The sequence below is a fragment of the Hemiscyllium ocellatum genome, chromosome 14, assembly GCF_020745735.1.
Source record: "Hemiscyllium ocellatum isolate sHemOce1 chromosome 14, sHemOce1.pat.X.cur, whole genome shotgun sequence".
Taxonomy (NCBI): domain Eukaryota; kingdom Metazoa; phylum Chordata; class Chondrichthyes; order Orectolobiformes; family Hemiscylliidae; genus Hemiscyllium; species Hemiscyllium ocellatum.
In genome coordinates this window covers 20,697,568-20,712,208 of record NC_083414.1, presented here as the reverse complement: position 1 = coordinate 20,712,208, position 14,641 = coordinate 20,697,568, and positions in this window count along the sequence as shown.

Here is a 14,641-nt window from a genome sequence, read left to right as displayed (position 1 = left end):
TTTATAGGCTGATGGCAACAGTAATGTGTCTTAAAACCAGGGCCAGAAATAGACAATGGTTCCCGAACCCAAAAGTATAAGATATAAGCACCTATTTAACATTGGGATATGCCACTTCCTACCAGAATAAAACATAGGATCTGAACAATAGACGCTCCAAGGAGAAATGCGGCAGAATAGCGCAAGAAGTTCGGTGAGGCCTATTTTGGCACTGGAAGAAACTTGCTGCATCTTCTTACTACGTTCTGGGCAATGAGGTGAGATTCTCACTAGGGAGCAGTAAGTTGCCTGTTAAGGAGGATTATTGCTTGTTAACAACCTACACATCTCACCTCAGTATTATACAGTTGCCTATTCTATAACACACCATGAGCAAACTGGATTATGAACATTCTCAATATAGAAGTCAGAATAGTTACTTGATAACTTCAGCTTGCTATTTGCTTCAAAGGATCTCCATGTTGGAAACCAGGCACCAAACTCTCAGTGCTCCATGACCATTTGACAAATGTTGTTTCAGTCGATGGATATTGGCGTCTGACATGTCAGCTTCTAAAAGCCCTCATGGCAAATCTCTGATCCACTTACAGTGCACTTCAATACTGCACCTGAGAATGAAATGGCAATTGTTGAAATGCTGCAGCAAGGATACTTTGCACTCCAGAACATATGCCTAGCAGATGGACTGGACCAGACTACATCTGTGAGTTGTTTAATTGGTCTAATAGGCTCAAAGTGAATGAGTTCCATCTGGATGCTCTCAGCATTCTGCCTTGTTGGGCAATCTTGCAGAACTTAAATACTTATTGACTTTTACACCCAAGCTGAGTGACAAACGCTAAAAATAAACAGATTCTGATTCCAGAAAAGTATTGCTGCTGCATACTTGTACTTGCTCTCATGTCATTCATGAGCATAAGGAAAATTTAATTCCCAACCTAGCCTAATAATGCCCGCCATTGCAATAACATATCACAAGAAAGCTGTGCTATGTGTACTTTGTCTATTCATTTTCTATAATAGTCATTATAGACAATAGACAATAGGTACAGGCGCCATTCAGCCCTTCGAGCCTGCACCGCCATTCAATACGATCATGGCTGATCATTCCTAATCAGTATCCGCTTCCTGCCTTATCTCCATAACCCTTGATTCGACTATCTTTGAGAGCTCTATCCAACTCTTTCTTAAATGAATCCAGAGACTGGGCCTCCACTGCCCTCTGGGACAGAGCATTCCACACAGCCACCACTCTCTGGGTGAAGAAACTACTGAAGGAAAGCTGCTTTAACAATCCTCCAACAATGTCCCTAACCACACTAGGAGTAAATATTTTCATTACAAGTGTAATATTGACTGAAATAATTGCAAAATAGTGCCAGATACTGGAAATCTGAAGGAAAAAAGAGGAAGTGCTAGAGAAACTCAGCAGGTTAGGCAGCATCTGTGAAGAGAAAAATAGTTAACATTGAATCCAGGATGATTTCTTTGGCATTATGTAATGTTGACTGGCAGTTGCAGTCTGCCTTTTAGAACCAGTAATGAATTTATCATAATATCATGGTTTTGTTTATCAGTGGAGATACAATATTGTGTTCAAACTTATTCATGATCATAGTTTCCAAACTTGTTCAAACATTACACGCACTCAAACTGTAATCAAGGTATCATAATCGCCATGCTATCCTCGTGTATATAATCTAGCATTGTATCTAATGCTTAGGCAAATGAGAGATCTAATTGAGGAATATAAGATGCTAAAGGAGATTGACAAAGTAGATGTAGCAAGGAAATTTCCTCTTGTGGAACATTACAGAACAAGAGGTCATAGTTTTAGGATAAGAGGTAACCAATTTAAATCAGATGAGAAATTACTTCTCTCAAAGGGCCATGAATCTGTAGAGTTCATTACACCAGAGTGCGGTGAATGCCAAAACATTGAATGAATTTAAGGAGGAATTAGACAGATTTTTAATTCCCTTCCACATCTACTGTAATATCACTTAGTATTTTTATATTTTTTTATCTCTGTACGTGAAAAGATAGACAACTGAGTTTGCCTCATATTTGGAAAAGATCCTCACAATTTAAGTGCAAACTTATGAGTGTAACTTTTCCTCACATTATAATACCATGACTATGTTACAGACTTAGAGTCATACAGATGTATAGCACAGAAATAGACCCTTTGGTCCAACTCATCCATGCTGACCAGATATCCTAACATCATTTAGTTTCATTTGGCAGTGTTGGCCCATATCTCTCTAAATCCTTCATATTCATATACCATCCAAATGCCTTTTAAATACTGTAATTGTACCACCCTCCATCACTTCCTCTGGCAGCTCATTCAATACATGCACTACCCTCTGTGTGAAAAAGTTGCCCCTTAGGTCACTTTTAAAATATTTTTCCCTCTTACTTTAAACCTATGCCCTCTAGTTCTGGACTCCCCCACCCAAGGAAAATGATCTTGTCTATTTACCCTACCCATGCCCCTCATGATCTTATAAACTTCTATAAGGTCATCCCTCAGCCTCTGACGGTTCAGGGAGAACTGTCCCAGCATATTGAGCCTCTCACTATACCTCAAATCGTCCAACCCTGGCAACATCCTTGTAAACCTTTTCATATACAATAGGTTTTAATTTGGTTTCAGTGTGTTACAGAGTGGAATCTTCCGAAGCCCTGAAGGAGATGGGCCATGATCCAATCAGATACTAAAAAGTTGTTAAATAGTTAGAAAATTATGAGAGTAAATTAGCAAAAAGTCTAAAACCAGATTGTAAGATATTCATAAATATGTGAAAGGAAGAAAGTAGCATAAGTAAATGTGGGTAACCTTGATATGAGACAGAAGTTATAATGTGGAATTAGAAAATGGCAGAGAAATGAAACAAATAATTTGTATATCTCTTTAGAGTAGAAGATGCGGAATCATAGCAAAAATAATGGAGAACCATGCTGAGAGTAACCTTGTTCTCATAGACCATTTAATATTATTAGAGTAAATGTACTGGAGAAATTAGTGGGACTAAGAGTCAACAAATTCTGTGGAGCAAATGGCCTGTATCCCAGGGTTCTTAAAGAGGTGGACACGGTTGTGATCTACCAAAATTTTTAAAGTTCTGGAATAGATCCAATGGATTGGAAAGTGGTGTATGTAACACTGGTACTCAGTAGAATCGGCAAAACAATTAAACTTAGGCCTATTAACTTGATATTGGTCATCATATCCCTCCATATCATTCTCACCCTGTCTTTTGACAAGGTTGACTAAACCCTCGTCCACCATATCCCTTCTGTTGACCAGCTGGGTGGGACTACACCAATGGCCTCTCTAATTTTCTTTTGTAGTGTAGTGCTGTTCCATGTATGTACGTGGGTCCTTTAAATTTTTCTGTGCTGTCACACACACGCAGTACATAAGGCGGGTTGATGTGTGAAGCCTGTGTTGCAGCATTTGCATTGTAGCTTAAAGGAACTTTGCCTGTACTCACCTAGGTTCCATTATTGCCTATCTAATCAGAACTACATAGATTGGCTTTTCTTCCTATTCCTGCACCATTACTTCTAATGTACTATCCTTTGTACACCCCGCCCAATCCATTTACTATTTATATACTATCCCTTAGCACCATCATCTAAGCCCAGCATCAATTTTCACATAAACTCAATCTTGTCAACTTTTCTCAACATACTCACACACTTGCTAAAAATTACTAGGCAGCTTGTCCAACATGCAGTATTGGATGCACAAAAAAGTTCTCTAATTAACTATTTCAAAATGGAGTCAGAAACTCTTTTTCCTACAGTGACTCCATCCCAGTTTCTGGCAACCTGTCTGAAAAGACTGTTCACAACTTGGCGTCATGTGTGTCCACAAGGTGAGCTTTTCATGACATGATTGTATTATCATTCAGGCCATCAATTTCCACTTTTGTAGTAGTGTCCCACTGTATGCCTGTGTCAGCTTATTTGATGCTGACACATGTTACCACACGGGGTGAACCCTCCTGCTTAAATTAAACCAGCAGCATAGAAAAGTCTGGTTGAAGATTTGTAGCTTGGGTGTCCGTTGTTGTGGTTCTGTTCGCCGAGCTGGAAGTTTTTGCTGCAAACGTTTCGTTCCCTGGCTAGGGAACATCATCAGTGCTATTGGAGCCTCCTGTGAAGCGCTGCTGTGATGTTTCTTCCAGCATTTATAGTGGTTTGTTCTTGCCGCTTCGTAGTTTACAAAATACCATGCAAGCACTGCACAAAACACTATATAGGACAAACAGGAAGACAGCTAACAATCCGCATCCATGAACATCAGCTAGCCACAAAATGACACGACCAGCTATCCCTAGTAGCCATACACTCAGACAACCAGGAACATGAATTTGACTGGGAAAACACTACCATCATAGGACAAGCCAGACAGAGAACAGCCAGGGAATTCCTAGAGGCATGGCATTCATCCACAAACTCCATTAACAGACACATGGACCTGGACCCCATATACAAACCACTACAGCTGAAACTGACACCCGGAAGCGGCAAGAACATCCATCAACAGACACATCGACCTGGACCCCACATACAAACTACTACAGCTGAAACTGACACCCAGAAGCGGCAAGAACAAACCACTATAAATGCTGGAAGAAACATCACAGCAGCGCTTCACAGGAGGCTCCAATAGCACTGATGATGTTCCCTAGCCAGGGAACGAAACATTTGCAGCAAAAACTTCCAGCTCGGCGAACAGAACCACAACAGCATAGAAAAGATTTATCCTGTGCAGTAATCTGTGAAAATTCAAGAGGCCAAGAACTATTTAAAGTAAAAATGAACAACTTTATTTCTTAAAGTATAACAAAATAATTAACTAACAACTATTTACAACTCCTTCCTCTAGCCTATCTTTTACTTACCCCTCTACAATACTGGTCTGATAAAAATTTCGATTAAGATTTACAAAACAAAGCTTCTTATCTCAAAGCCAGGCATCTTTCAGTTCTTCTCTGTATTCCTGTCGTTTCGTCTTCTTAGGGATTCTGCTTCACAGGTTACGAATCGATAAAGGTACCTTTAAGAGAGCTATTTTTCAGGCAATCTTTAAATGCTGGTGGCTTGGGAGTTCTCCCTTCAACTGTTCAATTTTCCCTGCTTCTTTGGCAGCAGAGAACGGCGAGTGTTGGGCGGGAGTGAAGTCGGAGTGCAAAGTCGGTTGGGAAGGTAAGAGATTGTTATTTAAGAACTTACCTCGACGCCAATGGTCTTTTTGCAGCAGAGAATGGCGGGCGCTGGGCGGAAGTGAAGTCTGAGTGCAAAGCCAGTCGGTAAGATAAGTGACTGTTATTTGAGTGGGTGTGTTCTAGACCCCAGGTCCTACAAAGTAGGGCCTCCCTCCCACTCTCCTCTTCTAACCTAAACTGTAAGTCCACAAACTTGCTCCAAAAAGAGGGTCAAAGGAAGTTCCTGTGGAGTGAAAAGTGAGGCTTTAGCTCAGGAGTCTTTGACAAGGAGGTTGAGTGAAGTGATTACGCCACAGTTGAAGAGGGTGAAGACATGACTGCCAAGTTGGTTCAGTGTGCTACGTGCTTGATGTGGGAGGTCAACGACTCTGGTGTGTCTGGCTCGTAAAGGTGTGGAAAGTGTGTGCACATTCAGCTACTGACAGAGCATACTGCAGCACTGATGAAAGAACCAGAGGACCTTAGACTCATCCGAGAGAACGAGATCTTTCTGGACAAGACCTTCAGCGAGGTTATTACACCGACCATATCAGAAGAGAGCAGACAATGAGGAAGGCAGAGAGGAGACAGGTGCAAGACACCCCGGGGGAAGTACCTGTCAGGAACAAGTTGAATCTTTTGGAAACGTTAGAGACAGATGACACTGCCAGTCGTGAGGTGACCAGGTCTGTCAATCAAAAGTTGGCATGGAGGCAGAGCGGAAAAGTCAGACATCGTACAGAGCTGTTGTATAGGGGACTCCATAGTGAGGGGAACTGACCGGGGTTTTTGTGGCAGCAGGCGGGACTTAAGGATGGTGTGTTGCCTTCCTGGTGCCAGGATTAAAGACGTCACAGACAGAGTGCAGGAAATCCTCAAGGACGAAGGTGAAGAGCCAGAGATGTTGGTACATGTTGGCACAAATGATGTTAGGAAGAAGAGGAGGAACATATTACAGCGGGACTTCGGAGAACTAGGAAGAAGGTTGAAAAGCAGGACGTCCAGGGTGGTTATCTCCGGTTTGCTTCCAGTTCCTTGGGCTGGTGAGGCCAGAAACAGGGAGATAATGGACTTGAACGTGTGGCTGGGGAACTGGTGCAGGAAGCAAGGATTTAAATTCTTGGATCACTGGTGTATGTTTTGTGGTAAGCATAAATTACACAAGAGAGATGGTTTTCATCTTAATAGGTTGGGGACCAGCATTCTGGCAGGCAGGTTTGCTACTGCAACATAGGTGCATTTAAAATAAGTAGCGGGGGGGGGGGACAAACTGGACATTTGAGAAGGAAATTGAAGGGAAAGTTAGAACAAGGGAAGTCAAGAAAGACAACTGCATCAATAAAGCAGAAAACTCAAAAAGGGATCATGCTGTAAGGTTGAGTGAAATAGGAGTTGATGGGAAGGGTGAGGGCAGTAACAAATTAAAAATACTATATATGAATACACGAAGCATTAGAAATAAGATGGATGAGCTTGAGGCTCTTTTGGAAATTGGCAGATACGATATTGTGGGGATAAGTGAGACGTGGCTTCAAGTGGACAGGGCCTGGGAAATGAATATTCAAGGCTACACGTGCTATCGTAAGGACAGACTGACGGGCAGAGGGGGTGGGGTGGCCATATTGGTAAGGGATGATATTCAGTCCCTTGCATGGGGGACCTAGAATCAGGGGATGCAGAGTCAGTATGGTTAGAGCTGAGAAATTCTCAGGGTAAAAAGACCCTCTTGGGAGTTATCTACAGACCCCAAACAGTAGTCTGGATGTCGGATGTAAGTTGAATCAGGAGCTGAAATTGACCTGTCGCAAAGATGTTACTATAGTTGTTATGGGGGATTTCAACATGCAGATAGACTGGGAGAGTCAGGTTGGTATTGGACCTCAAGAAAGAGACTTTGTGGAGTGCCTCCGAGATGGATTCTTAGAACAGCTGGTGCTGGAGCCGGCCAGGGAGAAGGCAATTCTGGTTCTGGTATTGTGCAATGAACCAGAATTGATCAGGGACCTCGAAGTGATGGAGCCATTGGGAAGTAGTGACCATAATATAATGAGCTTCAATCTGTAACTTGAGAGGGAGAGGATACAAACAGAAGTGACAATATTTCAGTTGAATAAAGGGAACTATGGAGCTATGAGGGAGGAGCTGGCCAAAGTTCAATGGTGCAATATCTTAGCAGGGATGACAGTGGAGGAACAATGGCAGATATTTCTGTGTATAATGCAGAAGATGCAGGATCAGTTAATTTCAAAAAGGAAGGAATATCCTAGGAGGAGGCATGGGTGGCCGTGGCTGACGAGGGAAGTTAAGAAACGTATAAAGTTAAAAGAGAAAAAGTATAACATAGCAAAGATAAGCGGGAAAATGGAGAACTGGGAAGCTTTTAAAGAACAACAGAGGATTACTAAGAAGGAAATACGCAGAGAAAAAATGAGCAATGAAGGTAAACTGGCCAAAAATATAATGGGGGATAGTAAAAGCTTTTTTAGGTATGTGAAAGGCAAAAAAATGGTTAAGAGTAAAATTGGGCCCTTGAAGACAGAAACAGGGGAATATATTACAGGGAACAAAGAAATAGCAGAATAATTGAATTGGTACTTCAGATCTGTGTTCACTGGGGAAGACACAAGCAATCTCCCTGAGGTAACAGTGGCTGAAGGAACTGAACTGAAGGAAATTTATATTTGCCAGGAATTGGTGTTGGAGAGACTGTAAGGTCTGAAGGCTGATAAGTCCCCGGGGCCTGATGGTCTACATCCCAGGGCACTGAAGGAAGTGGCACGAGAAATCGTGGATGCATTGGTGATTATTCTCCAGAGTTCGATAGATTCGGGATCAGTTCCTGCGGATTGGAGGGTGGCTAATGTTATACCACTTTTTAAGAAAGATGGGAGAGAGAAAGAAGGAAATTATAGACCAGTTAGTCTGACCTCAGTGGTGGGAAAGATGCTGGAGTATATTATAAAAGATGAAATTACAACAAATCTGGATAGTAGTAACAGGATAAGTCAGAGTCAGCATGGATTTATGAAGGGGAAATCAAGCTTGACTAATCTTCTGGAACTTTTTGAGAATGTAACTCTGAAGATGGACGAGGGAGATCCAGTAGATGTAGTGTACCTGGACTTTCAGAAAGCTTTTGATAAAGTCCCACATAGGAGGTTAGTGAGCAAAATTAGGGTTCATGGTATTGGGGGAAAAGTACTAACTTGGATTGAAAGTTGGTTGGCTGACAGGAAATAAAGAGTAGGGATAAACGGCTCCATTTCGGAATGGCAGGCAGTGACCAGTGGGGTACCGCAGGGATCAGTACTGGGAATTGCAGCTTTTTACAATATATGTTAATGATATAGAAGATGGTATTAGTGATAACATTAGCAAATTTGCTGATGATACTAAGCTGGGTGGCAGGGTGAACTGTGAGGAGGTTAGGAGATTACAGGGTGACCTGGACAGGTTAGGTGAGTGGTCAGATGCATGGCAGATGCAGTTTAATGTGGATAAGTGTATGGTTATCCACTTTGGTGGCAAGAACAGGAAGGCAGATTACTACCTAAATGGAATCAATTTAGGGAAAGGGGCAGTACAAAGAGATCTGGGTGTTCTTGTACACCAGTCAATAAAGGTAAGCATGCAGGTACAGCAGGTAGTGAAGAAGGCTAATAGCATGCTGGCCTTCATAACAAGAGGATTGAGTATAAATGCAAAGAGGTTCTTCTGCAGCTGTACAGGGCCCTGGTGAGACCACACCTGAAGTACTGTGTGCAGTTCTGGTCTCCAAATTTGAGGAAAGACATTCTGGCTATTGAGGGAGTGCAGCATAGGTTCGCAAGGTTCACCTTACGCTGAAAGACTGGAGCGACTGGGCTTGTATACCCTTGAGTTTAGAAGACTGAGAGGGGATCTGATTGAGACATATAAGATTATTAAAGGATTGGACACTCTGGAGGCAGGAAACATGTTTCAGCTGATGGGTGAGTGCAGAACCAGAGGACACAGCTTAAAAATACGGGGTAGACCATTTAGGACAGAGATGAGGAGAAACTTCTTCACCCAGAGAGTGGTGGCTGTGTGGAATGCTCTGCCCCAGAGGGCCCAGACTCTGGATTCATTTAAGAAAGGATTGGATAGAGCTCTCAAGGATAGTGGAATCAAGTGTTATGGAGATAATGCAGGAACAGAATACTGATTAAGGATGATCAGACATGATCATATTGAATGGTGGTGCAGGCTCGAAGGGCAGAATGGCCTACTTCTGCATCTATTGTCTATTGATCTTATACCCCCAAAGCATTGAATTGTGTCATTGGCTTTTAAGATTGTCAATATACTAAATTCAAACAAGATTGGAGTTTGGTATTTTTGGAGTATCATTTAAATTGATTGGCCTTATTCAAATCTGTTTTTATCTCCAGGCAACCAACCATCCAAACTGCTGGCCCAAAAGGCCACATTATATCTTTTTCCAGAACACTTGGTGCTGTCAGGTAGTTCTGTTGCTTTTAACTCTCTTAAAGTACACCCACATCTTCATAACACACATGTATCTGTGTCTTTGTTATCAGCAGACTTGATTACTGTAATGCACTGGTCTCCCACATTCTACTCTCAGCAACCTGGGGTGAAACAAAACTCTGCTGCCCGTGTCCTTACTTACATCAAGTCCTGTTCACCAATCACACTTTTCCCCACAGACCTACTTTGCCACTTTTTTCAAGAATACCTTAACCTTCTGTAACCTTCTAAGATACCAACACACAACTAATTTTGATTTCGTTGATCTTAACTGCTTCTCCACTTTGGTAATATCAATGTCTTCAACTATGGAATTCACACTCTAACCCTCTTCACCTCTCTTTCAGATGCTTCCTAAATGCTACCTTTTTTCCAGCTTTGGCCTGATACTCTAATGTCACTTTATGGAAGTCAGTGTTGCATATTGACTTCATATGCTCCTATTGAGCACCTGAGCAAATCTTTTTTCTTGATCATTACATGGGACGTGGGTGTCACTGGCAAGGCATTTGATACCTAACCATAACTGCCTTTGAACAAAGTGTCATGCTAGACCATTTCAGAGGGCAATTGAGAGTCAGCCACATGACTGTCAGCCTGGAGTCACATGAAAACAGCACAGATAAGAACGGCAGACTTCCTCCTTAAAAGAGCATGAGTGAACCAGATGAGCTTTGATGATAGTTTTATTGCTGAGGCTAACTTGATATTCCAGTATTGTTAATTGAATTTAAATTTCAGCAGCTACCGAAGTGGAATTTCAGAACCATGTTCCCAGATGGTTCTTCTGGATCTGCGGATTACTAGTCCAGTGACATCACCACCTTGCCCCTTTCATTAAAGGTTTTATAAAAATAAAAGTTATTGTTTTTAGTACCTGATTGGCTATCAGGTGCGATTAGGGCAAAAATATCTGTTTAAACAAGGTATCATTACGGGCAACAGAACTCTGACCCAGACAAGTCCTACCCTTTGTAAAATTTTATAAAATTTGAACAACAAGTTTGTAAATATGCGGAGATTCTGTATTGAATCTTCAGTAGTCTGTACATGATGATGAATTATATTTATCTGATCCATACTTAGTATTTGCATCATATCCATTTTCACTTCTAGTGGGTGAGTATTAGAATTTGGAGAGGATTGAAGTTCTGAACACTTCATTTTCATCTTACAACTCAAATCCAAAGTTCAGATCATAAGTACCAACAGGAATATCAATTTTGTGAGTAGAGAAGGTGAACAAAATCTAATGCTATGTGGAGTTGCCCAACATATTCAGCTTTTCCACATCACCAAGACTATTTATGGACCAAAAACAAACAATCTTTCTCCCCCTTGAGACATTACTCTTGCCAAAGACAATACAGCTCTCCAAAATCATTGGAAGGAGCACGACTCAAGCTTCTCAACTGCAAGTCAACGGTAGGCAAAACCATCAAAATAATCCCTTAACAGGTTGAAAGATCAACTTTGAGTGTGCGTCCAGCACTTGGAAAAACCTATCTAACAGATGAGTAACAAGGTCTGAACAATATGTATACTGATGTTTATAAAGCTAAAAAGTCACAAAATCTCACTCAAACTTTCAGATCTTTTTACAAGCATCTCCCAAATTGCACAATGCCAACAGTATTTAATTCTTCATTGAATTGATTTGTTGCAGCTATAGAGGCAGATCTGTCTGTCCACTCACTGGAAAATTCTCAAATGTATCCCTTCTGATCTGTTTCTGACCTGTAAGCAAAGTCATCCTTTTCAAGACCCAGTGTGGTTTCCAAACATCCAAAGGAATCATTGGCATTCAAAAAAGGTGTCTGGAGCAATGCCAGCTACTCCATATGGCTGTTATTGATCTCTGGAAGGCTTTGACTCTACCAGCCATTAAGCCCTTTAGAATATCCTCCAGAGGCTTGGCAGTCCAACAAAGTTTAGTACTATGGTGTGACCCTTACACAAGAGTGTAATAGTAACTGTGCTTTGCTCTGTATCGGGAACTAAACTCTGTTGTGTCCTGACTAGAATCAAGCAAGGCTGTGTGATTGCACCGTTCTGTTCACTATTCATCTCAACCTGGTCATAGAATTAATTTGTGATCAACTGCCACAAAGACTCATGATTGAATTTTGATGTAATGAGAGACTTAATTATAAAAATTGAATCAAACCCTAATCTTGAATAATTGAATAATAGTTATAATAATAAGTTGAATAATTCTGTTCTATAAATGTTCATATTTTTAAAAATGTATTTAATTTATTGGGAAAAGCAATTTGTTACCACTTGTACAATAATACAATAGAATTGAGTAGTGTTGGCATGAATATTTACCCATCACAACATTGTATTGACAGTCCTTCCATGAAATACCAATTAATGTGAAGAGCAGTTGCTCATATTTCCATCCTGAATAGACACTTCATGTAATTTCAGAAAGTCAGCAGTAATTTTAAACTCTTATCCTGCTGGATAAATGAAGACCATTATGGAGAAATAACATTACTCTACAACCCTGAATTTGATGACAATTGTATTCAGAAACATGGATATGAATGGTGATTTAATCATTGTCCTGCAAAACAAATAGCAACTGCATCTGGCTACACATTTATGAACATTGCTGCTCCTCCACAAAGGCTGAAATAGTTTTAAAGTCAGCAGCACAGTTTTGAATGTTGCACGTTAAAATTGTTATGCCCTGGAACTGGATTGTTTTGAGATGCCTTTCCTGAATTTTTGCAAATCAGCGACAAGGAGAAATTGAGTTTTTAGATTCTCTACAGGGTGGAACCAGGCCCTTTGGCATAACCAGTCCATACCGACCCTCCAAAGAGTAACCCATTTCCCTCTGACTAATGCACCTAACACTAATTAGCATAGCCAATTCACCTGGCCTACACATCTTTGGACTGTGGGAGGAAACCCAAGCAGACAAGGGAGAATGTGCAAACTCCACACAGACAGTCACCTGAGGCTGGAATTGAATCTGGGACCCTAGTGCTGTGAGGCAGCAGTGCTAGCCACTGAGCTACTATGCTGCCCATATAGTTGACTGACTTTTGTATTTAATTCATCTTAGAAAAGAGAATCATCTGATAGTAACATTGAGATAATAATCCTTTCATGTTTTGTGACTCTTCCGTTTTGGTTTTATAATTCTATTATTTCTTGGCAATAACTGAAAAAGATTATTTTGGTTGACAATAACTAATCAAGATTTATACTTTCCTGCAAACTCCAATTAAATCCATTAATTGATAGTGATGTACTGTAAAAATTAGTTATTGGAATAGAAAAATAATATTGATTCCTTTTTCAGCTTTTTTTCACATTTTGTATTTGCCTTTTAACAATTACAGTTCTGATTTTACTTATGGTCTTTTAAATAAAAGCTTTTTTTTTCTAAATCTTCAAGTCTTCCTAGCTCCTACAAATAAAGATTTAAACTGATGAATTTGCAAGAATGCAGTTGAACTAAGTACAGTCCCAATGCCAATGTTGTGCAATAATATGGTAGACGTAACGTATTTTTAGCTCCCTTCGTTCTTTTTCAGAGGCTTTTGCTTTGTTGAATTCAGTGTTTACAATTGTTTTTGCAGCTGAAATGAATGCTCCGATGAATATTTTATAAAATCTGTGATTGCTAGTTGAGAATTGCAGAATTTGTAGTATGATATGGAGTGAAAGTATATGCATTTGTAACAATTACATTAATTGCGATTGCAAAATCTGTCTTTTACAAATTACCGAAATAAGGTGGATCCTGTAAATCAGAAACAAAAATAGAAAATGCTGGAAAAGCTCAGCAAGTCTGGCAGCATCTGTGGAGAGAAATCAGAGTTATTGGACCCAAAAATGTTAATTCTGATTTCTCTCATGAGATGCTACCAGACTTGCTGAACTTTTCCAACAATTTCTTTTTGTTTTTGTCTCACAAATTACAATTCTATACAATATCTGAATATTCTTAGGATTACTTTCTGTGGAACTAGTTCTAATGACTATCTGGGATTTACAGCTTTTGGAAGGAGATAAAAGTCTAGAGATAACAGTAATAACAGATTTTTGAATTTGTTTTTCAATTAAATGCCGGAACTTCATTATAGGTAGTTTCATTAACTGGTGTTTCCCAGCAGCAACATAAAGAATAAGTCCACTTTCTTGGGGAACAGTTGTGCCTTATGACCTTTTTATTGCTATAACCACCATCCACTTCAGGCAACAGAAGATTTTGAGCATATTGAGCCAACCCACCAGCTTTGAACATAGAAAAGTATAGCACAGAACAGGCCCTTTGGCCTATGATGTTGTGCCGAGATTTCATCTGAATGTAAAATATTCTAACTTAATCTACGCACCCCTCAACTCACTGCTGTCCATGTGCATGTCCAGCAGTCGCTTAAATGTCCCCAGTGATTCTGCTTCCACCATCACAGCTGGCAACACATTCCATGCATTCACAACTCTCTGCGTAAAGAACCTACCTCTGACATCTCCCTTATACCTTCCTCCTAATATCTTCAAACTTCTCGTACCAGTCAATCGTGCTCAGGGGAAAAGTCTCTGGCTATTGACTCTATCTATTCCACTCATTATCTTGTATACCTTGATCAGGTCTCCTCTCTTCCTCCTCCTCTCCAGAGAGAAAAGTCTAGCTTATTCAACCTTTCTTCATAAGGCAAGCCCTCCAGTCCAGGTGGCATCCTGGTAAACTTTCTTTGCACCCTCTCCAAAGTCTCTATATCTTTCCTATAGAAGGGCGAACAGAACTGGACACAACATTCCAAGTGCAGTCTCACCAGGGACTTGTAGAGCTGTAGAAAAACCTCGCAGCTCTTAAACTCGATCCCCCTGTTAATGAAAGCCAAAATACCATATGCTTTATTGACAACCCTATCCACTTGGGT